Here is an 11753-nt window from a genome sequence, read left to right as displayed (position 1 = left end):
GGAAAAGGCTGTTCAAATAATTAACTGAAGTTAAAATAATAATAATCACACCGTGTATAAATACTCTATTATAATGTAAGTATAAGTTGTTATAAACTGTTACTTCAAAAGAAGCACACAAGTAATACCAGAAAAACATTCTTGAGTTGTCAAAAGTAAAAGTGTGCTATTATTTGTTATTAGTATTATTGTAAATACTAATAGTGGATTGTTATTACTGATGCATTGATGTGTTTTCCGTATTTAGATGTTGCAGCTATAGGTGGAGCTAATTGTAGATATTGCTATTTAATCAATAACTACTGCATTTTATAAGCATATAATCTAATTTCATGCATGCACGCAAAATAAGAATCTTCAGAGTAGCTTGTAGCTGTCAGATAAATGTAGTAAAGTAGAAGTACAAAGACGCAGAAAACAAAATGTCGTATTCAGCCGGAGAGAGGCCTCTCAAGGTTGCAGCTGCAGCGGGAAAGATATAAAAAAAACATTGAGACCAGCAGGGCGATTTTGATACAGCAGGGGGAAACAGTAGAGCCGGCATATTTTCTCATTTTACTCGGTAAATTAAGGATTTATTGAGACCAAACCGGAGTTGCTGATTGTTGGAGCAGTGGGAATACTAGCCAAGATGAGTTTAGTCCGTTTTATTTCGTTTCTGTCCAGTTTGAATGAAGTTGAGTTAATTTTCTCTTCAAGAGTCATTTATCAAATAATTTGGTTATTTGAAGACATAACTTTTACTGCAATCAACATTTTGACGCAACAGAGACGGAAAGTTGTTCAACATCACTGCTTGTAACGGTACAGCCACGTTGTAAATGATCAATTGAAATAGAAGTGTGCTGTGTGTCAGGAGGTTGGGAGGACTGTCTACTCTTCACTGAGCTGGCTCCTCCTGAGCTCCTCCTGTCCACATGTCGAGGTATCCTTGGCCAAATTGCCGCTGCGGTCAGACCACCATGGCTTGCTGCCATCGCTGTGTTAATCGGCTAAACTGTAAAGGGCTTGGATAATAATGGCGCTATGTCAGTGCAGCTATTTAGCATTTATAATGGCATTGATTGGATTTGATCACTTTAACATTGATGTTATGTGTAGAATCATATACTCTACACATTATATACCACACACGTATAATCCCCGTCCCTCCAACAGACGGTGCTATTGTTGTATATGGTCTGAGTGACATTATTCCACTATGTTCATAGCCATGTAGAATTGGAAGTCCATGATAGCTTAACTGGTCAAATGTGCTGGGAGCTACAGGATTAACGAGTGCTTGATTCAAATGAACTAGAAGCTGTGGTCCTTGGTAGCTTTGCAACGGCAGTAGTTCTGTTTTTGTAGTTTTATTATAAGCATTAAAAATAACAGATTTTAAAAAATGATTCAAACTGTGTTCAAATTAGATTCCATAATAGCCTTCCCCTCTTCTTTCAACGGCTTCTTGGACCCGCTTGGATAGAAGGCATACATTTGTTGCCCAGGTGCTTTGTGCTGGAACTCTATCTGCTAGAATTAATCCCCCCATAAGACTATTTACGAGTCTTGTGATGTACCACAGGACAATGAATGTAATTTGTATCTGAATTGCTTGGCTTATGAGTAAATATAACCTATATCCATGCCCTGCAGATGTCAGTGTATAATAGCTCAATGAGCTGGAAGGCAATTAATCATTGTCATGGGATCATAACTAACATAGAAAGTGAAAGAAAGCTAGAGCAGATGGTATAGATCAGCACTTCTTTTTAATCCACAACCATACAATGATTAAATGTGCCGCATAATGAAGATGAGACTATCTAAATATGCCCCTACACGATGTGTAGTTAATAATTCAGGCACTTTGAGTATCCTGCACACACTCATTTATATCCCTTATCCTGCTGAGATTAAGGGATTATTTGAAAAAAAATGCATTTGTCAAAAAAAGACGTTATTGATTTCCTATGTGGGCATCTGCCAGATAGATTAGGACTCAAACTACTCTGATCTGGTGAGCTGAAAGTCAGAAAACAACAAGAGAATCTCTATTATCTATTATATAATCTCTATTTCCTGCTCAGCACCTTCAGTAAACTGTGATTCAGCGGGAGGAGGCTCTCTGAGGAGAAGACAATAACATTGAGTCACCTTGCTGCATTGTGAGCCTCTGGCAGCCGAGAAACGGGAATCAGCAGCAGCAGCAGAGACCGTGCTGCAGAGCCGCACTGGACTGCGCATCAACTATGTGTGCATTTGTGTATGAATTAGCATGTATACGTGTGTGTGTGTGTGTGTAATGGGGATGATGATAAATCATAGCAAGGTCAAATACCAGCAATTGAGTGGGGATAGCGGATGATTACACTGCAGTATAGATGATGATCCAGCGACTCTGTGCTTCATTTTGCAGACTGGTTGAAGAATACACAAAAAGTTACATCAGAACTGCATTAATCAATAATACAGTTGTATTATTGATCAATGCAGTTGATTATCACTATCATTTTTTTCATTCTGTTTTTTTTGAGAGAGGAAACGTTTTTATCTCTCGCTGTCTTTGAAGAACAAGTGCCTTAAACCACTGGAGAATGTTTCAACAAAGCATCCCCAAAAGGGAATGACGGATCAAATATTTATAATGTTGGCAGATGCACGGCTCACTGATGTGCACCCCATACAGTATAATTTCCTGTCACAAAGGGCACATGAAGATTACTGTCATCTAGATATACACCACACAAGAAACACAAGGGGAAGGCACTTTTGCACGTCTTTCTATACGTTATGTTACATCATATTAATGATAACGCAGTTATATAAGAGAGCATGATGAAGTGAAACCTTGCTGCTTGTCTGTTGATGGTCAGCAAAATAACTCCTGTGCCAACATGACTTTGAACATTGCCTGTCCTCACGCAGCCCAAGTGAAATTTATGGGCAGCATTGGTAAGTTGGGCAGGTCTGTTTGATGCAGCGTAAGCATTATTGTAATGTGTCATGGTCAGGAAGGCTCTCTGTCCTCAAAGCGTGACTGCAGTGAAGGTGGTGTGAGGCTGACACACTTTATCTGAAGCTTCCATGCGTGGACATACATTCATTCAGTCATGCGGGCATTCTCCGCCATATCTATGCACACACACACACGCACACACACACACACACACACACACACACACACACACACACACACACACACACACGCACACACACACACACACAGTGTCCATCTCTTTCTTGTCTTCATGCAGTTCTACGGTAACCATGCACATATAGGGTTTATATTGATCTATATATGGTATAAATATACATTCTGTTGAAGTGTCTGCATGTAGCCTATGACGTTTATTAAAACTAATCAGCATATAGCCTACTCTTAATTTCCTAGTCTCCTCAGACATGGCTGCCGCTTGCCTCTTAATAAGCCTGTGATAAAATATTTCTGTAGGGAAGCTGGGTTCCTTGCATATTTGTATCTCTCTAAACTACTACAGTATGTAGAGATGAGAGAAAAAGGCTAAAACATGTATTTTGAGGTATTCCTTTAATCCTTTAATGTCTTGTAAAGGACTTAGCTTAGGCAGTCCTGTGGGCCAAACAGCATTGTCCTGAAATGTCCCAGTCATAAATTCCAGCTTTGACCCAGTGCACTTGGAGCACACCCTGGGGGCTACACCCTGCTTCCCTCCGCAGTGGGCTTCCCTTCTTATTTGGAGAGCTTTGTTTTAACTGTCGAACGCTACCAGGCTGCTTACTTGTGGGAACTGGTGGAAAAACAGAGTCGTGAAAGGTGGTCTGTTGACGGGTTTTTTATTCTTCCCCTTTAAAAAAAACTATGCAGCCCTAGCGGTGGTTTTATCTTGGCTCTCTGGAAAAGTCTGCGGAGAGGGAGAGAGAGGGAGAGAGGGAGAGGGAGAGGGGGGGACAAGCCGAGCCGGAGAGGAGAGATCATGGCGGCACCTCTCGGGCGGGACATCCTACCTGACCACTGGTCGTATGGAGTTTGTAGAGACGGCCGGGTCTTCTTTATTAAGTGAGCGGGTTGAACTATTTATCGCTTCGTACTTTACGAGGCGTTATTAAAATGTTTTGTTGTCCTATTATCGCACAGTAACAGGTGTCTCTTTCTTGCAGTGATAAAACTCAAAGCACTACTTGGCTACATCCGCGCACGGGCGAACCTGTTAACTCGGGGCACATGATCCGGTCAGGTACGCGACTAAACTATCTGATTTGTTGGATACCAAAGACATTTTTCCCCCCTTTTTTTTCTTTCTTTTTTTTGCTGCAATGTGTTTTCTGTCTGTGGCGGGTCGTTCAGTGTGTTGTTTCTGTTCGTGTTATAGATTTGCCAAGAGGATGGGAAGAGGGCTTCACGGACGAAGGAGCCAGCTACTTCATCAAGTGAGCCTTGTTTCGTTGTTTGACCGAGCAGCATTTGATCACCATAAGCTGCGTGTTTCCTTTCCAAGAGCTGTGTGTGTGAAATGCCTTTCTGTTCCACTCCTTTCCTTCCTGCCACTGTGCAGCTCTGGCACGTTTTGGTAACATGATTGAGTTCAACTTATAAGGCTGTGCTGTTGACGCAATATTTGGTGTCTAAAAAGACATGTATGCAGCACGCGGGCCACATGGCAAATGACACAGAAACACATCAGCATATGGATTAACACACGGGGGTCCCGTCAGAGAGGGGAGAGCAATTATCTCTGCCTGCATTGTTAATGGAGAAGTGGTCGTGCCTGGACAGGAAGAAGGTAATTAAAATTCTCCTCACATCCTCCATGCAGGACCTCTACTCTCTCCATTAGATAGGTGTACAGCCTCAGTGTGTGTGTGTGTGTGGGATAGAGAGACTCAGGGTTGCAGGAGAGGGGTGTGACCATGTGGTGACAGAGATGTATGGCGTGATTGCATTATTGAAGCAGAGAGGACAAGATTTACAAAGTCACAGGCCGCAGCGTGAAGTTTCTTTTTGTGTGTTTGTGTGTGTGTCAGATTTTCACATGTCCTTCACAAATTCAAAATTGTCGGATTCAGGTTTGAAAATCATCGAAAGGCTACTACCACACCATCACTGCCACACCAGCACATCTGTTATGTCAAAATTACATTTGTATTTAATTTCCATCTGCAGTGTTTTACGCCGTAAATGTTTGCAAGGATTCTGGTCCGTGTAGATCAGATGGTTACAGTGAGAGAAACCAGGACACAAAACCAGCAAATCATGCTGAAACCGATCAGATAGGTCAGGCTAACAACCACAGTCAGAACGCCTACTGTTAAGGCCACAACTTCTGGACACAGGGAGAAATCCCCCCCCCCCCCCCCCCCCCCCTTGCAGCCATGCTGTCTCAATCGCCTCCAAAACACAACAGCAGGTTAAAGTAAAAACCAAATGGATTTATTATCCAATCACACAATTATTAACAAAACAAACCTATATATATAAAATCAAATGTGAGATCCAATCCGAGCCACCCAGAAGGCTGGTCTGCCTCCTCGGTGGCCAGCAGAAGATCTGAAATCCCCCAGTGCTTCAAACCCTTTGTCCCCTCAAAGTTGCATTCCTCAGCTCATCGATCAGCTCACTGATTGGCTGAAGTCCAACAAGCCCCACCTGGGCCTATGCCCCATTGTCCGAAACGTCACACCTCTCCCTGCCACTTTCACACCACCCCCACTCCAGCACATTCCTCAAACCCCATCTCACAGACACTGAATGCATGAAATAAAACTTAAAACCCTCACAATTCCCCCTTTACTCACTCTTCAGAGTGAGTACATGAAACAGTTGTATCCATCAATGCATCATCCACTCATAACTGGTTGCCCTGTATATTAAAAGCATTTATAACAGTTCTCGTGTGGCATTGCTAAAGTAAGTACAAGCTGTTGAGGGAAAAGGATTATTCTTTACACATAGGTGTCATCATGATGTGTAAGCAGAATAGGTGTTACAAATGACATGCTAAAAACAGCAGACAACACATTGTGCCTCTAAGGTCACATAGTTCTGGGTGTTTCTTCGTCGTCCAATGGTGGGGAATTTGCTTTTCACTCATGTAAGTGTGTATCACTGTCAAAAAGTTCAGTTGAGTCTGTGAGTGCAGTGACTGTTCAGGTAGCTCGTTCTCGTGTGGGTGGTGAAGAGAACTGTCCATGACACCGCTCAGCTTGCCAGTGCCTTTGTCCTTTCCGGTTGGGGGTTGTGGAGTGGTTTGGGGGAAGGGGGGTTAATGCAGCCGCTGTCTCAGTGGGTGTAACCAGCTCTGCTGCCAGGATCATCGGTGTTTTTTAAGTCAGTGAATTGAGTCTGACTTGCTGCCAGTCAGACATGTCCTTTCACACCATTCCTGGACCTCGTACCAGAACACATGTGCAATCTCCACCTTTTACAACTCAGATTGTGTGGGAGACAGAGAAACAGAGACAGCAGTATTTTTTGTCCAACAAACTCATTATACATTCCACCTCTCTCTCGTCTCTAAGCACACTCCAAGTTGATCACATTTTAATTGGCAAAAACTGCCTTTTTCAAGGAACCCCAATTTAGTCCACCCTTATATTTGCCTCTGGTTTAACAGGCTATTTAGCTTTATCAGACTCGAAGATATTTCTCCAGTCCGCCCGACTCCACCAAATGCCTGTTATCCTACTTCTCCGAATCACCCACACGATTGCTTCTGAACAGTAAGCTGAGCTCGACCCGAACAACATGCCCCAAAGAGTTACAAAAAAACGCCGCTTTAAGCCCCTTCAGCCACAAGTATCCAGTCCGCCAAGCTACAAAAAACTGCTTATCTTGCTGACCCAGCAATGCACAAACTAAGCCAGAGCGTCTCCCAGCCTATGCACGCCAGTCCGCCAAGCAAACAACCGTTTATTAATCCAATGTGGTGATTTTTATTTTTATTTATTTTTTCGCTGTATTCTCCATATCACATTGCGGGACTCTAACCCGGCCTCTCTGAGGTCTTATATAGCGTTGGACTCCAACCCCGCCTCGGGACTCCAACCCGGCCTCTCTGAGGTCTTATTTCGCGTAAATTTCAGGAGAATGCACTTTTCCAGCTTCAGGTTACTCTGCGGTCTTTCTCTGTGCCCAGATGCGGCCCTCAGGGTCTATGCGGTCCGTGAACACTTTCGGCTAAGATTACCAAAACAGATTTTTATTAAAATGGCTCTGCTCACCTTTTATTCGTGTACACTCCGAAAGTATCCGCGGTCCCACATCCCCGTCTTAGAGTTCGTCAAGTCCCATCAGGGGTGCCAAATTTGTTAAGGCCACAACTTCTGGACACAGGGAGAAATCGCCCCCCCCCCTTGCAGCCATGCTGTCTCAATCGCCTCCAAAACACAACAGCAGGTTAAAGTAAAAATCAAATGGATTTATTATCCAATAAGCATAAAAACAGATACAAACAGTTACAAACCGAATCACACAATTATTAACAAAACAAACCTATATATATAAAATCAAATGTGAGATCCAATCCGAGCCACCCAGAAGGCTGGTCTGCCTCCTCGGTGGCCAGCAGAAGATCTGAAATCCCCCAGCGCTTCAAACCCTTTGTCCCCACAAAGTTGCATTCCTCAGCTCATCGATCAGCTCACTGATTGGCTGAAGTCCAACAAGCCCCACCTGGGCCTATGCCCCATTGTCCTAAACTTCACACCTCTCCCTGCCACTTTCACACCACCCCCACTCCAGCACATTCCTCAAACCCCATCTCACAGACACTGAATGCATGAAATAAAACTTAAAACCCTCACACTACTGTAAAAGAAAGTGGAGACAAATTCTTCTTCAGAGCTGGATCATTGTGAATCGCAATGACTCCTCCCTCCGTAGCTTGTTTAAGGTTTTGTAGTTCTACGAGCCGTCGTCCTGTCATGGCCATTTTAGTTTGCCCCATTTGTCCCAGACAGAGCGGCAGTATGGGAAGGTTTCATGTCCCCAGAGCTGCAGTCTTTCTCAGGAGGATAGTTAGTTACTAATAACAGGTCTTTGCTCAGCAGATACCAGTTTGCAGCACTGACATACCATTACAAATACTTTTTGTCATTTTGGCAATGCCTGCTGCCATGAGTATAAAAACGGTGCAATAGAAGAGATACTATAATAGTTGAGCCAAACAAATGGATGTCGTGCATTCAATAGCCACTTCGAAAGACATTCTGGCATCCAAAGAGGTTGGCTTTGAAAAAACAGTTACTAACTAAGAGATTTGTTGTTGTTGACACTTATGGGATGTTGTGTGTAGAATAAAGGCGGTTTGTGTTTTTCTCTCGGTTCACTCGCTTTTCCTCTGTAAGACAATACAACAGTGAAGTTGTCATCTCAAGGGTTTTAACTGGCTTCAACTCAGCATTTTAAAATTCCCATTCATCCTACAGGGACATCCCCCATTAGCATTCAGTTTAGGTGAGTTTTTTTTTTTCTCCAGGGTGCAAATCATGGTTCTTTATGTCTGATGAAATTTCATCTCAGACTCGTATCATTTTCTTGTCTTTATAAGAAAACTATCTTGACTTGATTTTTTAGCACAAAGCAAGCCGGATCTTTTAATATAAACCACTGCTCTCCATCCCACTTCTCTTCTCTAGCTGAGGCAACTCAAGCAGGACTGAAGTCCACATGGTGCTGCCGTAGATGTGGTTGTGTGTTGATGGTGGACTTTAGCGAAGATGGAGTACAAAGGAGGGATTGTTCAGACACTGCCGCTGGGGCAAAACTCACATTTACTTACACCTCGCTGTCGGCCAGCCTGCAGACCTGAACTCTCTGATTAATGGTTGCTGATGTTATGTTTGTTGTTATGTGTCAAAGTGTAAGGCTCTCAACTCCAACTAAGAAAGATTTATGATCAAATATAGTTTATCTTACATTACTTTTAATACACCAACATTAACAAATGCATAGATACAAATTTTGAGATCGGAGCGGAAGATGCTCAAAACGAATGGACGAGGTCTGTCGCCATCTGAAACAGATTGAAGTAGAGCGTCTCTGGCTGTCATAAATCTCCAAGGAAGTGACCCAATTTGGAAATCGTCTTCTGACATCATCCCGTTCTCTGAAGATAATATGGCACAGATGAAACAGGAAACAGGTCTGTGTGTTGAGGTACATTTGTGTGATGGAATCAATTCATGTGAGGAATTTGACAGCAAAAGAAGGCTTAAAAAATGAGGTGTGACAATGAGATGCTTATTGTATAATTAAGTACACCACAGCTAAGTAAAGCTTCCTTTTCATGTTTTAACAGAAGGAGGCTTCAGCTGTCATGAACCTTAATACATCTCTCACATGGTTGAAGCTGGGGAAAGTTCAGTTAGATTTACTCTCCACCACATCTCTGGCACTCACTGAGGAAATGTGCAATTCTATAGCTCCCTGAGGGAAAAATGACCCCACTGAGGTACAATAGTGTCAAATAATTGTTATGTTTTTATGTTGCGCTTGCATTTTTTAACTAGCTGACTATTTCAGGATAGTATGAGTTAATTAGCCATGGCATGGTTTGGGAGTTTTGAGGCAGGGCATTTTAATAGGGGATAAAAAAAGAAGTTTAGTATCCCTACACGCCCTTATCTTTAGGCTGTTTAATGAGGCGTTCTTTTTCTGCGAACACGGCAAATTCATACCTCATCGCTGAATTCATGGAAGAAAAATTACGCCTACGGTCCTTCAAATTGCCCTTGCAGATTGTAGATTATTTTAATTTGGAAGATATTTGTGTGTAATTTTAGGGTAACCATTGTTGCTCTGTCAAGAAAAATAAATGCATGCCAGAATTCCTGGAATACGAAAAATGTATTTAACTCGAGCTATTTGGGAATATTGTGTCTCTTTCTAGAACTATCTAAACTTTGACACCGGACACGACTTTTTAAACTTTTAAAGTGAGGTGAAACTGCTGATGTGTTTCTTTGTGCAGGGTGAGATAACAGACCACAGTGGATTTAGGATATGAGCTTTAAAGTGTTTTCCCGACTGGTCCTCCTTTGAGCTCAGACAGGAAGAAAATCCAGTTCGTCTTTTTTTTTTCTCAGAGAGGCAAAGAACCCCTTTTAGAAATGGTCAATTCTCAGATAAACACTCTTCAAACTTCATCTTTCATCACTGACATTAGCCTACCATTGGTTATTGTAGATGAGACCGATTTGCTAAGTAACCTCATGTTTGCACAAAGGGCCGTGCATGTAAAAGGACATTGTTTTGAAATCTTTGTCGGGCACCATGGGAAGTATTGAAAGATTAAAAAACACATCACAGAATACCAATCAGACAGAGTTAGAGGGATCGGTGCAGATGCTTTTGTTTCAGCAGGGCTGAGGTGAGGGTGACAGGAACAATGAGGCAGCGGTTCATCTTCACTGATAGCTTACTCAGGAAGAACAGAGAAATTGGTATCGATAAATCTATTGTGCTATCTGAGTGTGCCCATGTATAAACTGTGCTTGTACGTATGTTACAGAGAAGAAGGTGTGGATGAAACTGGGGATGTCTTTTTCGCACAGATGTTTCAGGTAATAAGATCACATAACACCAACAGTTTTCCTGCTGTATGTGTGCTCCAGTGAGCAAATATGAACTGCATATTTATTCAGTGCAGGTGTGCAGGTCTGCCCTCATACTTGCTCATGCGTTGGCCCTCCTTGAAGACTGTGTTGCATTTGCCCTACAACTCCAAGTCCAAAGCTGTGCCAGCTGTGCTTTTTGAACTGATTATACAGCGACCCTGAGTGCTGTAGGAACCAAGTTTCTTGAAGCGGTGTCTTCAGACTCTTTCAGTGTAGTTTATGCACCGTTTCCAGGGTAGCTTAGCAAGGAAAGCTGTTGACACCAAGTCGTCAAAGGAGCTACAGCTGTGTATTTTTCTTTCTGGGCACATCCTGGCGTTACCGAATCTGCTCTTTGGCTGTAAAATTTGCATTACGCCGCTTTGTATTCTTCGAAGAGCTTTTTTTCGTCTGACAGGTTTTCACAGGATCAGCACACGCATGTTAACATTCAAATTAACAACCAAGCTACATTATGATTTTATTCTTTGTGTATTTACTTATGCACTTCAGCCCAATAAACTAAGATGTATATCATTTTGCCCTCAAGTAAGTCATGATATATGCATTATAGACGAACACTGTCTCAGATATGAATCACTTCTGCAGACTCTTGAGTGTGAGCTTGCATGTGAACTCAGTTCAGTCCCTCCCTTTCTCTTCCTTCCCTCAAGCTGTTTGTTGAGACAGTGACCTTCAGCTGGAAATAGATACTCTGAAATGTTGGTGTCATTCTTGACAGGCAAAATCCTGACAGATCATATGAGCCGTATCTTTGAGAGGGGCACTAAAAAGCACTCCAATTGCACCATGATGCAGGAAATGCTTTGTCAAGTTTGACTTCCTCCCTTTATGCTTTTAAGTGACTGCTGGTTGGAGAGTGTAGTCAAAGGGTTCATTCTCATTTGCATTATTCAATGAATGAACAATCATCATCATCATGCATTTGACTGTACTTGCTGATCAAAACATATATGGCCCGCGGTTGTTCTTATTGCAGCATCAAAGTTCTAGTTTTTGATGAAGTAGCAGCTTCTTAGGTCACGCTGTCTCATTCTGATTTAACTCCCAGTTTGTTCCCACCATTGCACCACGTGTGCCTTGCAAGGAATGTAATGCTGAATGAACAGGCTAAATGTATTTCACGGTCAATAGAATAGCAACCTGATGTACTTCTCTTTTTTCCAATTTTTGCA

The sequence above is a fragment of the Melanostigma gelatinosum genome, assembly GCF_949748355.1.
Source record: "Melanostigma gelatinosum genome assembly, chromosome: 2".
In the NCBI taxonomy this organism is placed as follows: Eukaryota; Metazoa; Chordata; class Actinopteri; order Perciformes; family Zoarcidae; genus Melanostigma; species Melanostigma gelatinosum.
This window is presented reverse-complemented; position numbering follows the sequence as displayed.